The sequence below is a fragment of the Meriones unguiculatus genome, chromosome X (genome assembly GCF_030254825.1).
Source record: "Meriones unguiculatus strain TT.TT164.6M chromosome X, Bangor_MerUng_6.1, whole genome shotgun sequence".
Taxonomy (NCBI): Eukaryota; Metazoa; Chordata; class Mammalia; order Rodentia; family Muridae; genus Meriones; species Meriones unguiculatus.
The window spans coordinates 5,785,669-5,809,889 of NC_083369.1; the positions used below are offsets into that span (position 1 = coordinate 5,785,669).

General features: G+C 38.7%; 1 non-coding gene across 1 annotated transcript; it reads right to left on the reverse strand.

Moving 5' to 3' along the window:
* Window positions 1-1,370: 1,370 nt before the first annotated feature.
* LOC132650168 (U6 spliceosomal RNA) lies at window positions 1,371-1,474 on the reverse strand. The gene has a single exon (XR_009588561.1). It is a non-coding gene; the product is annotated as a U6 spliceosomal RNA (small nuclear RNA).
* Window positions 1,475-24,221: the final 22,747 nt, after the last annotated feature.

Genomic DNA, 24,221 nt, shown 5'->3' on the forward strand with positions numbered 1-24,221 from the left:
CAGGGGGAAGGTGATCATAGAGCCTTCTACTGAGTTCATGCCAGAGACAGCCCCTGATCTCCTTAGTAGGGAACCCACTTGAAGACTGGGCTATTGGCGATGGGCTGCATCAGAACAGAGGATTTAGACCATCCATGCATGGTCCTTGCTTGTCATATTGGTCCATGCAGGGCCCCCAGGGTCCAGTTTTTGGATCTGTTGGTTTACTTGTGGAGTTTCTATCCCCTCCAGGTCTTTCTGTCTCCCCCTTCTTTCATAAAATTCCATGCATTCTGCCCAAAATTTGGCTATGAGTCTCAGCCTCTGTTTCAATATCTCTATCAGTGAAGAGGCCTTCTGTGGTAGGCTCCTGTCCTGTTCCCTGTCTTCTCCTGCTTTTGATGACTATCCAGTTTGCCCTTCTGAATGAGGAATGAACATCTTCCCTAGGGTGTTCCTTGTTTAGCTTCCTTGGAACTATAGATTTTAGTATGTTTATCCTATATTCTATGTCTAATAACCACTTATCTGTGGGTATTTACCAAGTGTGTCATTTTGCTTCTGTGTTACTTCACTCAAGATGATCTTGTCTAGCTCCCACATTTTGCCTGCAAATTTTATGAGTTCCTTGTTTGTTTGTTTGTTTTTTTTAATTGCTGAGTAGTATTCCATTCTGTAAATATACCACAATTTTTGTATCCATTCTCCATTGAGGGACATCTGTGTTATTTCCGGGTTCTGGCTATTACAAATAAAGCTGCTATAAACATGGTTGAGCAAATGTCCTTTTGTGCATATTTTGGATATATGCCCAGGATATATGCCCAGGAGTTGTATAGCTGCATCTTGAGGTAGCACTACTCATAGTTTTCTGAAAAAGCACGATATTGATTTCAAAATTGTTTGTACAGTTTACATTCCCACCAGCAATGGAGGAAGGTTCTCCTTTCTCCACATTCTCTCCAGCATGTGCTTTCAGTTGAGGTTATTATCTTAGCCATTCTGATGAATGTAAGGTGAAATTTCAGGCATGTTTTGATTTGCATCTCCCTGATGTCTAAGGGCATTGAATGTTTCTTTAAGTGTTTCACTGACATTTGATTTCCCTGTACTGATAGTTCTCTGTTTAGGTTTGTGCCCTATTTTTTAATTGGATTACTTGGTTTGTTGCTGTTTAACTTCTTTAGTTTTTTATATGTTCTGGATATTAGTCCTCTGTCAGAGACAGGGTTGGTAAAGATCCTTTTCCAATCTGTAAGCTGTCTTTTTTTTTTTTCTGCTTATAGTGTCCTTTGCTTTATGAAAGCTTTTCAGTTTCATGAGATCCCATTTATTGATTATTGATCTTAAAGACTGTGTTCTTGGTTTTCTTTTCAGGAATTGTCTCCTGTAAAATTATGGAATACTTCACGAATTTGCATGTCATCCTTGCTCAAGAGCCATGCTAATCTTTGTATCTTTCCAATTTTAATATATGTGCTTTCAAGGCAAGCACTGGAATTGTCAATTTTGATGAAGGTTTCAGGTATTATAATCTACTATAGCTTTTATACTCAATGTCCAGAATTGAGAAGGAAAAAATAATATAAAAAGAGGGTTACATATCATTTGATACTTCGCTTTTTTTTGACAACATTACTTCTTCCACATGCTGGACTTCCTCAAGAAAATAATAAAAATATATGCAACACTGACCTTTCCTCTTAATAAGTTACATATTCTTGTCAGAAAACATAGCCATGATTATAAATAGTTCATAAAGCATAGGATTCTTGATATTCCAGTGAAACCTTGAAAATTGTGATTATTCATAAAGTACAGTTTATAATGATACACTGTTTAGTATTGTAATTCATATTTATTTGATAAACAGTAAAGTAAATGACCAGATTTTAAACAGAATATGATTGATCTTTTAAATTTTAATGTTTTGAAGGGGGTGTGTATAGTCTAAATCAATTTATCAACTTTCACAATATGTTTCTTTAGCTTCTGATCCATCCCATTGTTCCCATACCACTCCACCCTATAATTCTTTTTGATAAGTGTTAAATAACATAACACAGCCTGGCTTTGAATTTATCTTATTGAAATAGCTATCAAGTGTTGGAATTTCAGCTGTGAAATATATGTACTCACATTTGCTTTTGTGCATACACAGAGGAACACACACACAGACACATAAACACATAATCTGTACTTTTAATGTAAGATAACCTAAGATATTTGTTTTTTATGTCTGGCTCATTTTGCTTAATAAGATAATATTCATTTAAATTTATTTTATATAAATATTACAATCTTATTTTTCCTTATGGCTTTATAAATGTAAAAATATATTTATTGTATTGTATATAATTTTCTTATATTTATGTATGTATCGTATAAAATATATACTATAGTTTACATATAACATATTTTTCTTATTTTTCATCTATTCATGCACACATAGGCTGATTCTATATTTGGTCTATTAGGAATAATGCAGCAGTTACCGTGGATATGCAGGTGTTTCTGTAGAGCACTAACTTAGATTCCCATAAACAATAACATAAATATAAGGAAAATGAATAGAACAAAAGCTTCTATGAAGATAAAGATAAAAATCAAGACATATATGAAAATATATTCAAAATGTAAACTTTATTTTAAAAACTTGCATATAAACAAAAATATCAAAACCCAAAATTTAACCATACCTAAAGTTTATACAACTCAATGAACTTTTACACAGATAGGGTAGGTATGTGGAATGGAAACTGTGGGTGGACCTTGACTTTCAATTGGAGATGCAAATCAAAAACCCTGAGATTTTACCTTACACCCATCAGAATGGCTAAGATAAAAAACTCAAGTGACAATACATGCTGGAGAGGATGTGGAGAAAGGGGAACCCTCCTCCATTGCTGGTGAGAATGTAAACTTATACAACCACATTAAAAATCAATCTGGTGCTTTCTCAGAGAAATAGGAATAGTGCTTCCTCAAGATCCAGCTATACCACTCCTAGGCATATATCCAAATGATGCTCATGTATACAATACAACAAGGACATTTGCTCAACCATGTTCATCACAGCTTTATTCATAATAGCCAGAACCTGGAAACAACCCAGTTGTCTGTCAATGGAGGAATGGATACAGAAATTTTGGTACATTTACACAATGGAATACTACTCAACAATTAAAAACAAGAAAATCATGAACTTTGCAGGCAAATGGTGGGATCTAGAAAAGATTATCCTGACTGAGGTATCCCAGAAGCAGAAAGACACAAACAGTATATACTCACTTATAAGTGGATACTAAACCTGTACTATAGGATAAACATACTAAAATATGTTCACCTAAAGAAGCTAAGCAAGAGGCAGGACCCTGAGTAAATAATCAATCCTCACTCAGAAAGAGACATGGGATGGACGTTAGAAGAAGGAGAAAACAGGAAACAGAACAGGAGCCTACCACAGAGGACCTCTGAAAGCCTCTACTTAGCAGTCTACAAAGCAGATGCTGACACTCATAACCAAACTATGGGCAGAGTGCAGGGAATCCTATGAAAAGAAGGGGGAGATGGTAAGACCTGAAGAGGACAGGAACTCCACAAGGAGAGAAACTGAAGAGAAATATCTGGGCACAGGGGTCTTTTCTGAGACTGATACTCCAACCAAGGACATTCATGGATATAACTTACAATCCCTGCTTAGATGTAGCCCATGGCAACTCAGTGTCCAAGTGGGTGCCCTAGTAAAGGGAACAGGGACTGTCTCTGACATGAACTTAGTTCCTGGTTCTTTGACAACCCCTCCCCTGAGGGGGTAGCAGCCTTGTAAGGCCACAGAGGACAGTGTACTCAGTTTGGATGAGACCTGATAAGCTAGGGTCTGATGAAAGGGGAAGAGGACCTCCCCTATAAGTGGACTTGAAGAAGGGCATGGAAGGAAATGCAGGAGGGAGGGTGTGATAGGGGGGGAATGAGGGAGGGGGCTACACCTAAGAGGCAAAGTGAATAAACTGTAATTAATATAAAAAAATAAAAATGAAAAAAATCGTTTTTAAACTTTCAATACCTAATATACTTTATGCACTGAAAAAGAAACAGGACAAAATGAACACTATACTTCGAGTGAGAATACACATTTGTGGAGCCAATTCGGAAATAAGTACAGAATTGCGTCAAAATGATCCAGCTATACTATTATCTAGAAACAAATACCTCTAATATAATATTTTCCCAGTATTTCTGATAGCAGTTTCTTCTTCCCTTATGACTCATCTTCCCAAGTATATTTTCCCAGTATTTCTGATAGCATTTTCTTCTTCCCTTATGATTCATCTTCCCAAGTATCCAACAGCAATCCTTGTTTAATACAAACTACAATCTCTTTCCCATAGTAAACATTGAGAGTTTGTATTTTTCTTTGATTATTTTCTAAACTCAAGAACAATAGAAAAATTCAAATACTTTTTAAATATTTGAAGTAAAACTAATCTTTAAATGTAATTTTCTTTTTTTATTTTTCAAATCTTTTTTTCTATATTTTATTGAAATGTATTATTTTAATATTATTTACAATTTATTTGCTTTGTTTTCCAGTTGTAGCCTCTTCCCTCATCTCCTCCTGGTCTCACACTCCCTCCCTCTTCTTCCCCAATTCTTCTTTCTCCCCTTTCCCTCATCCCTAGTCCACTGCCAAGGAGACCTGCTGAGAACAATGTATCAATCAAAGACCACGCATAGAGAAAACCTGGACCCCTTGCTCAGATGTAGCCCATAAACAATTCAGTCTTCATGTGAGCTCCCCAGAAAGGGGAGAAAAGATACTCTCTGACACTAATGCTGCTGCACACTCCTTGACCACCTTTCCCTGGTGGTGAGCCCTAGCTAGCGCACAGAAGAGGATCCAGGCAGTCCTGATGGGAACTAGCAGGCTAGGGTCAGACAGTAGGGGAGGAAGTCCTCACTTATTAGCTAAATAATATTTTTAATTTTATTTTATTTATACATTTATGTATTACAATTTGTTCACTTTATATCCCTGCTGCAGCACTCTGCCTTGTCTCTTCCCAGTCTTACCCACCCTCTATCTTCTCCCCCTTTGCCCTTTCCCCCTGAACAATGGCCTGCTATCAGATCACCTCTCCCTGGGCAGGTAGGGTGCTGCCTTGCCAGGCCACAGAGGAAGATGATGCAGCCAGCATTGATGAGACCTGATAAGCTAGGCTCCCTGATTATCTTAATCTGAAAAAAAAAAATAACTGGAACATTAAATAGTAGGCAAACAATCTTTTTAAATTTTATATTAAATTATAAAAATTCTTTGAAAGAGGAAGAATTAAGATTTTTAATTAGAAACTAATTTATGCAAAAATAATTTATTTATTTTTTCATTTAATGAAATATATTTGATTAAATGATGATAAAGAATATTTACATAGTCACTAAAAAGTTGTCAAATATTTAATACTGTTATTCAATATGGTTTGAACTCTTAGACAAAGCAACAGGACATAGGAAACACATTTTTTAAAGTCAGTTTATCCTGTGTGTTGATTGATTATGTGATACTGTACTTATATGACTCAAAACAGATAATTGTATCCACAATAGTAGCAGAATTCAAACTAAGCACAGAAAAATCAGAATATTTTCTATACATCACCACTGAAGAAAAATGAGAGAATAAACTACGTTCACAGTAGCCTAAAAATATTTAAGAAAAGGTTTTACTAAAGATTTTAACAATGTCATATTTAATATTGTTCCCCATATTGCTTTTGTATTTAACTATGGTTGAACATGATGATATTGTACTTGACAGGTGGCTCTTTTCATTTAAATGGGCAATTGTATTCTCTTCAATTCACATTTTGTCTCATTATTTGCAATTTTAATAGTAACACCTATTTATTTTGTTCCTCATATTTTTGCAATGTAAAGAAGCTTTGGAGCAATGTAGAATATCAGTCTGTGTCAAAGAAGGTAATTTCATTATTTGTAGTTATTATTGCAGTACAAAATTATAATTGTATGGATCTTGGAGACATAGTGTGATATTTACATTCATACACATAATGTATATCTTTATTTTGAGGTTTTGAGAAAGTAAATTTATTTTGTGTTTGGGTAAAAAGTTCTGCAGATGTTTGTTAGGTCTATTTCATTCATAACATCTGTTAGTGTCATTGTTTATTTGTTTAGTTTCCGTTTTGTTGACCTGTTGGTTGTTCAGAGTGGGGTATTGAAGTCTCCCACTATAAATGTGTGGGTCTCTATGTGTTGTTTAAGTTTTATTAATGTTTCTTTTCCAAATGTGGGTGCCCTTGTATTTGGGACACAGATGTTCAGAATTGTGATGTATTCTTGGTGGAATTTTCCTTTGATGAGTATGAAGTGTCCTTCTCCATCTCTTTTGACTATTTGTGGTTAAAAGTCTATTTTATTAGATATTAGAAAAGCTACTGCTGCTTACTTCTTGGGTCCATTTGCTTGGAAAACCATCTTCCAGCCCTTTACCATCAGGTAATATCTATCTTTCTGACTTAGGTGTGTTTTTTATATGCAACAGATTGTTCATTTTTATTGCTCATTCATTCTGTTAGTCTATGATTTTTATTTGAGAGTTGAGCCCATTGATATTAAGGAAGATTATTGACCAGTGTCTGGTAGATCTTTTTATTTTGATGTTGGTTAAGGTAGTGTTTGCGTGTTTGGCTACATTTAGTTTTGCTCTAGTAAGGTTATTAATTTCCTGTGCTTTCATGAATGTAGTTAGCTTTCTTAGGTTCTGTTTTTCTTTTAGTATCTTCTGTAAGGCTCAATTTGTGTGGAGGTATTCTTTAAATTAGTTTTTGTCTTTGAATATCTTATTTTTCCTATCTATGATGATTGAGAGTTTTGCTGGGTATAGTAGTCTGGGATGACATCTTTGTTCTTTTTAGTATTTTTTCTTTGTTCTGTATACTTACTGTTTTGAATATTATGTGGCAGTAGGATTTTCTTTTCTGTTTTAATCTATTAGGTTTTCTGTAGGCTTCTTGTATGCTTATAGGACTCTCTTTTAAATTGGGCAATTTTTTTTTCTATGATAATGTTGAAAATATTTTCTGGGTCTTGGAGACAGGAATCTTTGTTTTCCTCTATTCCTGTTATTCTTAGGTTTTGTCTTTTCTTTCTTTTTTTTTCAAATTCTGGGATTATCCCATATGTATATTTATTAGATACATTCATATACACATATATTAAAACAAACAAAATGCATTATATAAATTACCTTCAGCTTTGTCTCTATTTCCTACTTAATTTGCTGTTTATTTCTTTTTTTTCTTTTTTTTTATCAGTTACATCTTATTAACTCTGTATCCCAGCTGTGTCCCCATCCCTCATTCCCTCCCAGTCCCTCCCTCCCTCCCTCATCTCAACAGTGCCCCTTTCCAAGTCCACTGATAGGGGGGGACCTCCTCCCCATTCATCTGATCCTGTTTTATCAGGAATCTTCAGGACTGGCTGCAAAGCCCTCCTCTGTGGCCTAACAGGACTGCTCCTCCCTTGGGGGGGTGGGGAGGCCAAAGAGCCAGTCATTGAGTTCCTGTTAGAAATAGTCCTTGTTCCCATCACTTTGGAAAACCAATTGGTTACTGAGCTACCACAGGCTACATCTGAGTGGAGGTTCTAGATTATATCCATACATGGTCCTTGGTTGAATGTCAGTCTCAGAAAAGACCCTGTGCCCAGATATATTTGGTCCTTGTGGAGCTCCTATCCTTTCCCCATCAGACTAACTCCCCTTCTTTCTTATGATTCCCTGTACTCTGCCAAAGGTTTGGTCATGAGTCTTTGCTTTGAAAACACTGCTAGTTAGTCTTTCAGATGCGCTCAGTAGACTCCTGTCATACGTTCAATGCACATCCCATCTGTCTTTCTAAACGATGATTGATCATCTTGCCCCATGTGTGTTCAATTGATTATCTTTTTTAGGTGTATAGATTGCATTATGTTTATCATATCTTATAGGTCTATATAAGTGACTATATCCCATGTTTGTCTTTCTTCTTCTGGGATATTTCACTCAGAATGATCTTTTCTAGATCCCACCATTTGCCTGCAAATTTCATGATTTCCTCCTTTGTGATTGCTGAGTAGTATTCCATTGTGTAAAAATACCACAATTTCTGTACCCATTCCTCCGTTGATGGACATCTGGGTTGTTTCCAAGTTCTGGCAATTACAAATAAAGCTGCTATAAACATGGTTGAGCAAGTATCCCCTTTGTGTACTTGAGTGAACTTTGGGTATATACCTAGCAGTGGTATAGCTGGGTCTTGAGGAAGCACTATTCCTAATTGTCTTAGAAATCGCCAGATAGATTTCCAGAGTGGTTGTACTAGTTTACATTCCCACCAGCAGTGGAGGAGGGTTCCCCTTTCTCCACAACCTCTCCAGCATGTGTTGTCACTTGAGTTTTTCATCTTAGCCATTCTGATGGGTGTAAGGTGATATCTCAGGGTCGTTTTGATTTGCATTTTCCTGATGGCTACTGAGGATGAGCATTTCTTTAAGTGTTTTTCTGCCATTCGATATTCCTCTGTCGAGAATTCTCTGTTTAGCTCTGTTCCCCATTTTTTAATTGGATTACTTTGTTTGCTGCTTTTCAGCTTCTTTATTTCTTTGTATATACTGGATATTAGTCCTCTGTCAGATAAAGGGTTAGTGAAGATTCTTTCCCAATCTGTAGGCAGTCGTTTTGTTTTGATGACGGGATCCTTTGCTTTACAGAAGCTTTTCAGTTTCATGAGGTCCCATTTATTGATTGTTGCTCTTAGAGCCTGTGCTGTTGGTGTTCTATTCAGGAAGTTGTCTCATGTGCCAATGAGTTCTAGGCTGTTCCCGACTTTTTTTTCCAATTGATTTAGGGTATCTGGTTTTATGTTGAGGTCCTTGATCCACTTTGACTTTAGTTTTGTGCAGGGTGATAAATATGGATCTATTTTCATTTTTCTGTATGTAGACATCCAGTTGGTCCAGCACCATTTGTTGAAGATGCTGTCTTTTTTCCATTGAATGGATTTGGCTTCTTTGTCAAATATTGAGTATTCATAGGTGTGTGGGTTTATTTCTGGGTCTTCTATGTGGTTCCATTGATCCTCCTTTCTGTTTCTATGCCAATACCATGCAGTTTTTATTACTGTTGCCTTGTAGTACAGCTTGAGATCAGGGATGGAGATACCTCCACATGATCTGTTGTTAGACAGGAGAGTTTTGGAGATTCTGGGTTTTTTGTTTCTCCATATGAAGTGAGAATCTTTTTTTCAAGGTCTGTAAGAATTGAGTTGGTATTTTGATGGGAATTGCATTGAATCTGTAGATTGCTTTTGCCAGTATGGCCATTTTCACAATGTTAATCCTACCAATCCATGAGCACAGGAGATCTTTCCATCTTCTGATATCTTCTTCGATTTCTTTCTTCAGAGACTTGAAGTTTTTCTCAAACAGGTCTTTCACTTGCTTGGTTAGAGTCACACCAAGGTACTTTATGTTATTAGTGGCTATTGTGAAGGGTGTTGTTTCGCTAATTTCTTTCTCAGCCTTTTTGTCTTTGGTATATAGGAGGGCTTCTGATTTTTTTGAGTTGATTTTGTATCCTGCCACTTTGCTGAAGGTGTTTATCAGCTGAAGGAGTTCTCTGGTTGAATTTTTGGGGTCATTCAGGTATACTATCATATCATCTGCAAATAGTGACATTTTGACCTCTTCCTTTCCGATTTGTGTCCCCTTGATCTCCTTTAGTTGTCTTATTGCTCTGGCTGGGACTTCAAGTACTATGTTGAAAAGATATGGGGACAATGGGCAGCCTTGTCTTGTCCCTGATTTCAGTGGGATTGATTTAAGTTTCTCTCCATTGAGTTTGATATTAGCTATAGGCTTGCTGTATATTGCCTTTACTATCTTTAGGTATGTGCCTTGTATCCCTGATCTCTCCAAGACTTTAAACATGAATGGGTGTTGGACTTTGTCAAATGCTTTTTCAGCATCTAAGGAGATGATCATGTGGTTTTTCTCCTTCAGTTTGTTTATGTAGTGGATTACATTGATGGATTTCTGTATGTTGAACCACCCTTGCATGCCTGGGATGAAGCCTACTTGGTCATGGTGGATGATATCTTTTTGGATTTGGTTTGCAAGTATTTTATTGAGTATTTTTGCGTCAATGTTCATAAGAGAGATAGGCTTGAAGTTCTCTTTTTTGTTGGGTCTTTGTGTGGTTTAGATATCAAGGTGACTGTGGCTTCATAGAATGAGTTTGGTAGTGTTCCTTCTGTTTCCAATTTGTGGAATAGTTTGAAGAGTATTGAGGTTAGCTCTTCTCTGAAGGTCGGGTAGAATTCCGCACTGAAACTCATCTGGCCGTGGGCTTTTTTTGCATGGTAGAATTTTGATGACAGGTTCTATTTCCTTAGGGCATATAGGATTATTTCATTGATTTACCTGGTCTTGATTCAGCCTTGTCATGTGGAATCGCTCAAGAAAATTGTCCATTTCACTTAGATTTTCAAATTTTGTGGCATATAGGCTTTTGTAGTATGACCTAGTCATTGTTTGGATTTCCTCAGTGTCTGTGGTTATGTCCTCATTTTCATTTCTGATTTTGCTGATCTGGATAGTTTCTCTCTGCTTTTTAGATAGTTTGGCTAAGGGTTTGTCTATCTTGTTCATTTTCTCAAAGAACCAGCTTTTTGTTTCATTGATTCTTTGGATAGTTTTATTTGTTTCTAATTGATTGATTTCAGCCCTTAGTTTCATTATTTCCAGCTGTCTGCTCCTCTTCGGTATATCTGCTTCTTTTTTTTCTAGGTTTTTCAGTTGGGCCATTAAGTTGTTTGTATGTGACGTTACGAATTTCTTCTTGCAGGCACTTAGTGCTATAAATTTTCCTCTGAGCACTGCTTTCAATGTGTCCCATAAATTTGGGTATGTTGTGCTTTCTTTTCATTGAATTCTAGGAAGTCTTTAATTTCTTTCTTTATTTCTTCCTTAACCCAGCTGTCATTGAGTAGTAAGTTGTTCAGTTTCCAAGTGCGTGTCGGCTTTTTGTTGTCTCTGTTGTTGTTGATGTCTAGTTTTAGTCCATGGTGGTCAGATAGTATACAAGGGATTACTTCAATCCTTTTGTATCTGTTGAGGCTTGCTTTGTGACCCACTATATGGTCTATTTTGGAAAAGGTTCCATGCGGTGCTGAAAAGAAGGTGTACTCTTTTGAGTTTGGGTGAAACGATCTGTAGACGTCTATTAGGTCCATTTGATTTAGGGATTCTGTGAGTGCTTTTATTTCCCTATTTGGTGTCTGTCTAGTTGATCTGTCCTTTGGTGAGAGTGGAGTGTTGAAGTCTCCCACTATTAAGGTATTAGGATCAATGTATGATTTAAGCTTTAATAATGTTTTATTTACGAATGTCGGTGCTCTTGTATTTGGGGCATAGATATTCAAGATTGTGATGTCCTCTTGGTGGATTTTTCCTTTGATGAGAATATAGTGGCTCTCCTTATCTTTTTGATTAACTTGGGTTGAAAGTCTATTTTATTAGATATTAGGATGGCTACTCCAGCTTGTTTTCTGGAACCATTTGCTTGAAAAACAGTTTTCCACCTTTTACTCTGAGGTAGTGTTTATCTTTGTTGCATAGGTGTGTTTCTTGGATGCAACAGAATGTTGGATCCTGTTTCCTTAACCATTCTGTTAGCCTGTGTCCTTTTATTGGTGAATTGAGTCCATTGATATTGATAGATAATAGTGTCCAATGCATGTTAGTTCCTTTTGTAATGGAGTTGGTGATCTAACCCTGTTTCATTGCTTGTTTTCTTTTCATTTTTGTTGGGATATTATCTGTATGCCCTGTTTTCTTGGGAGAATTTGTTTTCATTGGATTGGAGTTTTCCTTCTAGTATCTTCTGTAGGGATGGTTTGCTGTGTAGATATTGTGTAAATTTAGTTTTGTCATGGAATATTTTGTTTTCTCCATCTATGTTGATTGAAAGCTTTGCAGGGTATAGTAGTCTGGGTTGACATTTGTGATCTCTTAGAGTCTCCATGATACTTGCACAGGCCCTTCTGGCTTTCATAGTTTCTGATGAGAAGTCCGGTGTGATTCTGATAGGTCTACCTTCAGATGTTACTTGGCCTTTTTCCCTTGCTGCTTTTAATATCTTTTCTTTGTTCTGTAGATTTAGTGTTTTGACTATGATGTGACGTGATGTGTTTCTTTTCTGGTCTAGTCTATTTGGAGTTCTGTAGGCCTCTTGTATATTTATGGACATCTCTTTCTTTAAGTTGGGAAAATTTTCTTCTATGATTTTCTTGAAAATATTTTCCGGACCTTGGAGTCTGGAGTCTTCTTTTTCATGAATTCCTATTATTCTTAGATTTTGTCTTTTCATAGCATCCTTGATTTCTTGGATATTTTGTGATTGGAACTTTTCTGATTTTACTTTTTCTTTGAGAGAAGTATCCATTTCTGCAAGTGTGTCTTCAGCTCCAGAGATTCTCTCTTCCATCTCTTGTATTCTGTTGGTGATGCTTACTTTTGTGGTTCCTGATCTTTTCTCCAAGTTCTCCAGCTCAAGGGTTTTCTCATTTTGTGTTTTCTTTATTGATTCTAATTCTGTTTTCATGCCTTGCACCATTTCTTTCATGTGTTTGAATTTGGATTCCTGTCTCTCTACGATGGCCTCTATTTCTTTTTTCATTTCCTTCTTATATGCCACTAATTTTTCCTCTACTTGTGTATCTATTTGTTTGGCTATGTTTGCCTGTGTTTCTTTAAGGGTATTGTCTATTTCTTCTTTCTTTGTGTCCAATTGACTGGCCATCTCTTTGAAAGACTTGTTCATTTCCTCCTTATGAGCCTCAAATAATTGGGCAAGCATGGCTTTAAAATCATTTTCCTGTGCTTCTGTTGAATTGGAGTATCCATCGATTTTGGGGTTTGCTGGTGAAGTCATGATGTCCTGATTTATGTTGGAAGTGTTCTTTCGCCTACCCCTGGCCATTGGCTTATCTGAAACCTTCCCTGTTTGTTTTTGGATTCTGCAGATCAGACTGGTGCTGTCTCTCTCTGGTGTCTGGAGAGTTCTTCAGGAAACTGAGCACTCTCAGCGTGTGCTGAGGACTAGCTGTACCTGTGGGAGGAAAGTATGCAGACACAAACGAGGCAAATGCAAGCGTGTGTGTGCGCGCGCGTGTGTGTGTCTGTGTGTGTAAGTGTGCGTGGACATGTGTCTCGAGGGACAGAGTGATGGCTAATGTTGAACCCTTGAGTGTGTGGGAGGGGCTCTGCACTGTATATGTTGCACGTGCTAATGATATTCGCAGCGCAATTTCTGGCATTAACTGCCTTAACTCCTCAATTAGGCCCACAGCGCAGGAACTTCAATGTCCCTAGTGCCCCTCTGTTTCCCAAAGTGGCTATGTGGGTGGGAGGGGGGTTCGATGCCTGGCTTCTGATTTAGAAGGACCCAGGATCTGGGGAACTGCAGATTCTCAAGGGTGCACTCACTTACAGGCAGGTCACTTGGCAGAGATCGTGGTATCCAGGGCTCTCTGCTCTCTGGTTTGGCCCTGCTTCTTTGATGTGCTCCACCAGTTCTGTGCTGCTGTCACTGCCAGGTTCTGAGGTCTTGCTGCAGCTAGAGATTTCAGGGTGGTCACTTCAGCAGGGATGGGGTAACCAGGCTCTCTGTTCTCTGGTTTGGCCCTGGTTAGTCTTAAACTGGAGGGCTGTGTTGCCCCGCCAGTTCAGTGCTGCTCCGCCGCCATGTCCCACTGTAACTGGAGACTAGTCCCAGTTACAGTCGCTAGTCCCTATGCTTTCTGTGAAGTCCTGGGGTCTCTTCGTTGTGCTCTCCAAGATTGGGTGGCCCAGCGCCTGGTGTGTCCAGGTTGTATGACGTTTCTGCCTGGTTTTGGTGAGTATATAGCGTATTCTCTTACACTGTGGGATTAGGCGGGCCGTACCGTCAGTGATGGCGATCCTGCGGAGCTAGTATGGCGTCTAGGAGATTTGTGCCCTGGGAGGATGGTGCAGCCTCTGCACGAATCTGGGGGAGGGGGTTTGTCTTTTCATGTTGTCTTGAATTTCTTGTATGGTTTGTGTCAGGAATTTTTAGATTTAACATTTTCTTTGATGGATATATCAGTTTCTTCCGTTGTATCTTCAACACCTGAGATTCTTTCTTCCATCTCTTGTACTCTGCTAGTTAGACTCACTTCTGTAGTTCTTGTTTTCTTCCCTAGGTTCATCCTCTCCATGATTTCCCCTGTTGGTGTCATTTTTTTTTTTAATTTTTCTATTTCTATCTTCAGATCTTGAAACGTTTTGTTGATTTCCTTCACTTGTCTGGTTGTATTTTCCTGCTTTCCCTTCAATTCCTTCACCCGTTTGTTTGAACTTTCCTGTATTTCTTTTATTTCTTTCTGTGTTTTAATTATTTCCTATCTAAAGGCCACAAACTGGCTGTTTCAGCCTTTATTTCTTAAAAGATGGCCATAATCTGTTTGAATTTATCTTCCTCTAATTCTTTGTGCATTTTATTCGTTTCCTCCAGTATCCTCCTTTTAAGCTTAGATTTAAGGTCATCTTCCTGAATTTCACTTATGTTAGGTATCCAGGGCTACTTGCCTCTAAACAACTGGCTTTTAGTGATGCCACTTGCTTTGGCTTTTATTGATTGTGCTTTTACCCTGGCATATATCCATTGAGTTGTCTCAGGTGTTGGCTGTTATTTTCTGGTGCCTGCAGGAATCCTGGGGTCGGAGGAATCCCAGTGGCAGGAAGATGGTTATTACTGCAAGAGGCCTCCTCAGCCTTTTGGGTATAGTCACTGAATGGCGGTTGCTTCTCAGGGAATTGCAACAGCTCTCCTCGGGTGTGTACCCTCTGGTGGGGTACCTCGGCTTGTTTGAGAGTCTAGGGGCTCTCCTCGCCCCAGGAGATATCCTGGAGACAGCTGCCCTGCCAATGGGATTCTTACTCTGAATTTAGTGAACTGCTGCTGCTCATACAGTGTGTTTGCTGGGCACAGCCCTCTTGAAGAACCAAGGAACCCTAGGTATGGTCAGTTTAGCTTTAGGGGATTAGCTGTGTGTCCTGAGCTAGACCTAATATTTTCCTCAATGTGGGTTTAGGGTTTTCTTCCTGACAGGGAAACCAGTCTCTGGTGTTTGGGGGTCCATAGTTCTGTCTGGGATGGTGAGTTGCAACCTTGTAGGTGTGTATCTCTGAGCTGGTGACTGAGTGCCTGCTGGATCCTGGGACCTTTTCACGTGGTGTCTGTGTGACCTGAGGTCGGTTGGCCCTGATTTCTTCCTTCATTGTGGGCTTTTCTCTTGACTGGAAAATCCAGTCTCTGGTGTTGTGGGGCCCACATCTCAGTCTGGGATGGTGATCAGAGCACGCAAGCATATGGCTCTGTGCTGGCTACAGAGTGCCTGAAAGGACCCGGTAACACTTCCGGAGTTTAGCTGGTTGGCCTGAGATTGGAACTGATTGCTTCCTACAATATAGGGTTTCCTATCACCTGGGTACACAATCACTGATGTTTTAAGGCCCACAGTTCAGTCTGTTGGTGGCTGTGCAGTCACTGTTGTCCTCTTCACCCAACACAGTGCAGTCTTGGCACCACCATCTTGGATACTTAGTATCTCTTCAATTTTATACACGTGTCTGCACATGAATGCATATGTGGAGGCCAGAGTTCACTGTGTAGGCCTTTTGTTTTGTTTTGTTTTGTTTGTTTTCTATTTTTTTATTTTAATATTTTTAAAATAATTTTGTACATTCACTTTTATCCCAGCTGTAGCCCTCTCCCTCTTTCCCTCCCAATCCTCTCCTCCCTCCCTCATCTGCTCCCTGCCCCCTTCTGAGTCCACTGTGAGGGGATGTCCTCCTCTCCTTCCATCTGGCTCTAGCTTATCAGGTATCTTCAGGATAGTTGCAATGTCCTTATCTGTGGTCTAGAAAGGCTGCTCCTCCCTCAGGGGGGAGGGAAGCTCATGAGTTCATGTCAGAAATAATTCCTGCCCCCCTTAATAGGGAATCTCCTTGGATATTAAGGTACCATGGGCTATGTCTGAGCAGGGGTTGTAGGTTATATCCACGCATGGTCCTTGGTTGGATAAACAGTCTCATAGAAGACCCCTTTGCTCAGATATATTTGGACCTTGTGGGGCTCCCTGTCCCCTCTAGGATATACTAATTCCTCCTTCCTTCATATGATTCTCTACACTCTGCCAAAGGTTTGGTTATGGGTCTCAGCATCTGCTTTGGTACACTGCTAGGTAGAGTCTTTCAGGTGCCTTCTGTGGTAAGCTACTGTCCTGTTACTTGTTTTCTCCTATTTCCAATGTCCAGTGGATGCCTTTTTCAATCGTGCTCTATGCTGTTTTTACTGGAGCTTGAGCCATTTGTTTTGTCTACATTAGCTAACTGGCCAGAAAGCATACAGGATTTGCTCTTATTTGCATTCCTGTTCTAGCCCCATAGTGTATTATAACACAAAACTTTTGCAATCATCCTTCCTTCGCTTCACCCAGCCCCCTTCCCTCAAAAGACCTTTTCAACGTGAGCTGCTCTCTCACCTCAGCTACTATGCCTTCCTTTATCAGTACTCTTTCCTCCTTCAGTTCCTCTTCCCCCATGTCTTCTCTCCTAGAAACCTCACTCCCATTCTTCCTCCTCTAAAACCTTCCTTCCCTTGTGTTCCCTACCTCCTGTCCTCTTTTCCATTGTCCCTTCCCTAACACCTCTGGCTGCAGCAGCACTTCCCACCTTTCTCCTCCCCTGCAATGAAGACTGGAGCCAGCAGTCCCTTGGGCCATTTAAGTGGTATCATGGGATGTTTCCAGGGCCTCACGCCTGTGCTGTAAGTACTTATGGAGTAAGTACAAGCTGAGCTAGATCTCTAGTTCCAAAATGTTTTTACTTCAAGACCACCTCTTACTACTGAGTAGAGGAAAAACAAATAATTAGGGTAGTTAAAATGAAACTTTTAGATAGGGTTGAATGAAGCTACAAACTCTTAGTTTGTTATCACAAGTTGCCTTTGTGCAAAGTGGTAGACTCTCCTCAGTTGTTCTGGGGCCTTAAGTAAACCTTTATGTTAAAAATGGGCAAGAGTTCTAATAAGGTCACTTTCCAACTCCGTCACTTCCTGTATCTGTCACCATCCAGTGGCTTAAAGTGGAAGATTCCTGAAGTGATGTTTAAAGCTATTGTCTGGATGCTTCTCCAGTATCTTCTATTAATCAGCTATAGAACACACACTTTAGGTGGGTTCCATGTCTGTATCTGTACTGTATAATAACTTTGGTTTTCTAGTGTTGTATCCATATCTTTGGCTTTCATTATTATGGACTAAGGAGAGGGAAAGTAGAAATACGATGTCTTAAGGCCAAGTGATCTTTCATGATGTTTGCATTCATACAAGTGGCTTGGGTTTTAGACTCATGGAGATAGAAAACCTCCATTTTGTTCAGAATTCTCTGACTTTTGACCTTGTGATGGTGTGTTCCTTTGCTGAGGAATAGGAACTACATAGTGACTCTCAAAAACACCTGCACTATGAGGTGATGCTGGTGAAATTTGCACTGATTATTTTTCACTGATTATTCATGATTTTTATCTATCCATATTGGAACACAAAGAGAAGACAGGGTATGTTTCTCATTGGAATTTCACATAATCAACATGAGGATACTAGAGTTTAACACTGGTCCTGCTCATCCCACTGAAGAGAATGATAAATGTGTACTATATGAGTAAGTTGTTTCCATGCCAACATCCTTTTTTACTTAAAATTTTATAGTTATTTAATTATTATAATTTATTACAATTAATTTAATTTGTATCCCAGCTGTGTCCTCCTCTCTCAACTCTTCCAAATCCCACTGTTCCTCCTTCTTCTCCCCTTATGCCCCTCCCCTAGTCAACTGATAGGGGAAGCCCTCCTGCCCTGCTCTTTGACCCACACCTATAAAGTCTCACAAAAACTGGTTATATTATCTTCCTCTGTGGCCTGGCAAGGCTATACCTCCCCAGGAGGAGGTTATCAGAGAGTCTGCCACTGAGTTTATGCCAGAGAAAATCCCTGCTCCCCTTTATAGAGACCTCACTTGGAGACTGAGTCTATGGGCTACATCTGAGCCAGGCTTTTAAGGCCTCTATAAGCATTTTCCTTGGTTGTGGTATCATTCTCTTCAGTGACCCCAGGGCTCAGGTTTTCTGGCTATGTTGCTCTCCTTTTGAAGCTCCTGTCTCCTATAGGTCTTTCTATCTCCCCTTTCTTTCATAAGATTCCCTGCGCTTAGCCCAGTTTGGCTATGAGTCTTAGCCTTTTCTTTAATACTGCTATCAGTAGAGTCTTTCAAAGACCATCTGTAATAGGCTCCTTTCATGTTCCCTGTATTCTCCTGCTTCCAATGTCTATTATATATGTCCTTCTGAATAAGGACTGAGCTTATTCTCTAGAGTCTTTCTTGTTGTTTAACTTCTTTAGGAGTAAAGGTTTTAATATTTTTAATTCATTTTTTAAATAATATATTTTAATTAATTACAGTTTATTCACTTTGTATCCTAGCTAAAACCACCTCCCTCATACCCTCCCAATCCCATTCTCCCTCATCTTCTCTCATGCTCCTCCCCAGGTCCACTGATAAGGGAGATCCACCTCCCCTTCCCTCTGACACTAGCCTATCAGGTCTCAGCTGGGCTGACTGCATTGTCTTCCTCTCTGGCCTGGAAAGGCTTCTCCCCTCTCAGGGAAAGGTGATCAAGAGACAGCCACTGAGTTCATGTCAATGACATTCCCTGTTCCCATTACCAGGAAACTCATTTTGAGACTGAGCTGCCATCGGCTACACTTATGCAGGGGTTCTAAGATATCTCTATGCATGGTCCTTGGTTGGAGTGTCAGTCCTAGATTTTCTTATTTTTACCCTATATTATATGGCTAATACCCACTTATGAGTGTGTATATACCATGTGAGTCTTTCTGCTTCCGGCTTACCTCACTCAAGATGATCTATTCTAGTTCTGACCATTTGCCTGCAAATTTCATGATTTCCTTTTTTTAAAATTGCTTAATAGTATTCCACTCTGTAAATGTACCACAATTCTGTATCGATTCCTCCATTGAGAGACATGTAGGTTGTTTCGGCTATGAACATGGCTGAGCAAATGCCTTTATTGTAATGTTGACCATATTTTGGATATATGTATCAAAATGGTATAGCTGGATCTTGAGGTAGCACTATTCCTTATTTTATGAGAAAGCACCAGATTGATTTCCAAAGAGGTTATACATGGTTACATTCCCACCAGCAATGAATGAGGTTTCCCCTTTATCCACATCCTCTCCAGCATGTGTTGTCACTTGAGTTTTTATTCTTAGCCATTCTGATTGGGTGTAAAGTGAAATCAAGGAAATAGACATTGGATAGGATGTCAAAGTATCTCTATTCGCAGATGATATGATAGTATACATGAGTGACCCCAAAAATTATTCAAAAGAATTCCTTCAGCTGATAAACACCTTCAGTAAATTGGCTGGATGCAAAATTAACTCAAACAAAATCAGAAGTCCTCCTGTACACTAAAGACAAAAGGGTTGAGAAAGAAATTAGGGGAATAACACTCTTTATAATTGCCACACATAACATAAAATACCCTGGTGTCACTCTAACCAAGCAGGTGAAAGACCAATATGAAAAAAACTTCAAGTCTCTGAAGAAAGAAACTAAGAAGGTATCAGAAGATGGAAAGATTTCCCATGCTCATGGATTTGTAGGATTAAAGTAATGAAGTTGCTTACCTTTTAATTGGCTATTTCTTTTAATGTCTTTTATACTATTTCTTCTTCCTTTCTAATCACCCATAGACATAAAAATCATTCTGATTTATGGCCTTATACATTATGTCAAATTTTGTAGATTTTTTAAATACTTTTTTATTTTTATTTTTTATATTAAGTACAGTTTATTTACTTTGTATCCCAGCTGTAGCTCCCTCCCTCATTCCCTCCCAATCCCACTCTCCCTCCCTCATCTCCTCCCTGCCCCCTTTTAAGTCCACTGATTGGTGAGGTCCTTTTTCCCTTCCGTCTTGCCTTAGCTTATCCGGTATCTTCAGGACTGGCTGCAATGTCCTTCTCTGTGGCCTGGAATTTTCTGTAAAGTTAATCATACCTGTATGTGCTTGATTACTTACTTTCTTACAGTAGTGATGTTACTAGATACTGTCTTATTGAAAATATCAGTATTCTTTTCCACTCCTGAGTAATATTTGTGTGTTAATATAACACAGTAATGGAATTACTCATCAATAGTTTGTAGACCTTTATTTTTTCTAGGCTTTGAGTATTAACAATGAAAGTAATTTGAATGAAAGGTCTTTACTGTCTTAACTGGAGTAGTTGCTTTCAAAAGAAAGCCATATTCTTTTCTTTTCATTACTTTATTCACTTTACATATTAATGTTAGCCCCCTTCCTCCTCTTCTTCTGGTCCCACTCTCCCTCCTGTTCCCCCATTATCCTCCCTCCCATCACCCTCAGGAAAGGGAAACTGCCTATTACCCCAACCTAGCACAACAAGTTACATCAGGACTGATTGCATCCTCTTTCTTGGTGGTCTGGCAAGGTGGCCCCACCAGGACTAAATGATCAAAACCATAGCTGAGAACTTGTCAGAGACAAGTCCCATAAAGCATAATCTTAATATAATACGTTACCACTCACACTTAACTTCACTTAGGCCTGAAAAAGTCAGTTTCTATCAGAACCAAGAGGATAATTTCAATATCCAAAAATTAGAAAATACTATGGCCAAAGGGGTCACACGTTTCTTACTAGTTTGTAATGGGAAGAAATCAGAATATATTACATAAAAAGTGGGGCAGAACACATAGAGCAGAATATTAATGTCAAATCTATCAACCTTAGTGTATCCTGTATTAGTGTGTGCCTCCCATCAACAGAACAAAGTACATTAGATAATTAACTAACAAAGATATGTTTATTGAATTTTGGTTCACAGTTTTGAAGAATCTTACCCATGACTGAATTGCTCAATTATTATTACTATTATTATTTTGCCTCTGATCAGGCCATACATTTTGATGGGAGTACACCTACAAGCAAATTCTCTTAAAAAAATGAAGAGAAGTATAATGTATTGGAATCCTCTAGTTTCATTTAGAGCAGGACACCAGTGAACAACTGAAAGCCTCAAATTGTTTCTGCCTCTGTCTTTTTCTTGGGAAGGAAAGGTTAGGCATGCATGGTCTCATAGTCTCTGACTATACAGTATGGATTAGCCTGAGGTTATAACCGCTTCTTGCTGGTAATGATCTCTGTGCTGTACTACCTGTTCCCATTGACTGGATTAATAGCACTTATTATTAAAATCATTCTACTTAAGTGATTTTAAGTCTTCATAAAGTCCTAGTCCTTTTTTTTCTGTCTGTGTCCTAACTGTTAAATAACTGATAAAATGATAGAAGGAAGAGTGTATGTGTATGAGTATGGAATAACACATGGATATTCTTTAATTATGCTCACTGTAGAATGCAGCTTTTTCTGAGCATTTGAAGAGAATTTAATAGAAGAGCTTTTCATAGCACCAGAGGAAGAATTAAAAAAAAAAAAACTCATTAGAAATTGTGATGAACCAACCCAGAGCCTAACTCTTAAGAAGCTATTCTCATCTTAACAAAGAAGCAAGGGGATGGAACAGTATTACTGTCACTTTTGAGATCACTGATTTTGAGAAAGGAATCTCAACAGTAGTTCTGGCCACAGGTAGATCACAGCAATTTCTTAACTATACTTTTACAGCAAAGGGTTATCGCAGAGAAGTAATACTTTTCTGGCTGCTTTCTTCCTGCGCTTGGTTTCTTGTCAACAACTATTTAAAAAATATTATTGTATATATACTGCACTATTCTGTGAGTGTAAATGCATGTTAAGGTGCACATATGTCATTTCTCTTTTTCCCCCATCTGTGCATTCTATGAATAGAACTCATGTCACTTGATTTGAGGGCAAGCACCTTTACCGATTGAGCTATCTTGCCAAGCCTGTAAAATACAATTCTAAACCAAATCAGAAGAAAACTAGTATTATATTTCACAGCACTAATCATCACTGTATCTAAGAAGTCAAAGATTACTAACATAGCCAACATTTTCTCATATTTAACTCATAATTATTAAAACACTATTCTAAATTTCAAAGAGAAAATTAAAGTCTTAAGTCAAGAAAACTTTGATTTTTCTGAAAAGCTTCTGTAAAGCTAAGAACAAAGTCAACAGAATAAACACCCTACAGACTGGGTAAAATCTACATGAACCCTACATCAGAGGGCTAATACCCAGCATATGTAAATAACTCAAGTAGTTAAACACCAACAAACCAAATACTCCTGTTAAAAATAGGGTCCAGAGGAAAACAGAGAATTCTCAACAGAGGTATATCAGTGGCAGAGAAACACTGAAAGAAATGCTCGACATCCTTAGTTATCAGGGAAATACAAATCAAAACGACTCTGAGATTTCACCTCACACCCATCAGAATGGCGAAGATCAAAAGCTTAAGTTACAACACATAATGGAGAGGGTGTGGAAAAGGGGAACCCTCCTCCATTGCTGGTGAGAATGTAACCTTGTACAACCACTTTGGAAACCAATCCGGTGCTTTCTCAGAAAATTAGTAATAGTGCTACCTCAATATCCAACTATACCACTCCTGGGCATATATCCCAAATTTGTTCCACCATACAACAAGGACATTTGTTCAGCTATGTTCATAGAAGCTTTATTCATAACAGCCAGAATTGGGAAACAACCTACCTGTCCTTCAATGGAGAAATGGATATAGAAATCATGCTACATTTCCACAATAGAAAAGTATTCAGCAATTAAAAACAAGAAAATCATGAAATTTCCAGGCAAATGGATGGAACTAGAAAAAAAAATCATCCGGAGTGAGGTATCCCAGACCCAGAAAGACATATATGGTATATACTCACTTGTAAGTGGATACCAGCCATATAATATAGGCCAAACATAATAAAATTTATAGTCTTAAAGAAGCTAAACAACAAGGAGAACCCTAGGGAAAAGGCATAATCCTCAGTCAGAAGGGCAAGCAAGATAGATAACAGAAGTAGCAAAAGACAAAGAATAGGTCAGCAGCCTTCCACAGAGGGACTCTGAAAGACATTACCCATCAGGGTACCAAAGCATATGCTGAGACTCATAGCCAAACTTTGGGCAAGTATAGGGAATCTTATGGAAGAAAGGGGAAGTAGAAAGACCTGGAGAGGACAGGAGTTCCACAAGGAGACCAATAGAGTCATAAAATCTTGTCTCATCGGGTCCTGTAGATATGGATAAAGCAAACAAGGACTATGCATGGAGAGAAACTAGCCCTGCTCAGATGAAGCCTTCGGACAGCTCTGTCTCCATGTGTGTTCCCTAGTAAGGGATCAGGGGCTTTCTCTGACATGGACATAGTGGCTATCTCTTTTATCACCTCCCCCTGGTGAGGTGGCTTTACTTGGCCTCATAGAAATAAGACCCAGGCATTCCTGATGAGACCTGATAGGTTATAATAGGGGATGAGGACCTCCCCTATCAGTGGACTGGGGAAGCAAGGCGGGGGACAAGAAGGAGGGAGGGTTGGACAGGGAAGAGGTGAGGTGAGGGAGGGACTACTGACAGGAAACAAAATGAATAAATTATAATAAATAATAAAAATAATAATAAAGAAAATATTTTAAAATGTTTATTTTTTGTATTTCTTATTTTTATTTTTATTAATTACAATTTATTCACTTCATATCCTCCCTGTAGCTCCCTCCCTCCTCTCCTCCTAATTATACCCACCCTCCCCTACTCCACCCAAGCTCCTCCCCAAGTTCACTGATAGGGAAGGTCTTCCTCTCCTTCCTTCTTATCCAGGTCTATCAATTCTCACCAGGAATAGCTGCATTGTCTTCCTCAGTGTCCTGGTAAGAATGCTCCCCTTTCAGAGGGAGGTGACCAAAGAGCAGGCCAATCAGTTCATGTCAGAGATAGTGCCTGTTTCCATTACTATGAAACCCACTTAGAGACTGAACTGCCATGAGCTACATCTGTGCAGGGGTTCTACATTATCTCCATTGAATGGTCCTTGTTTGGAATATGAGTCTCAGAAAA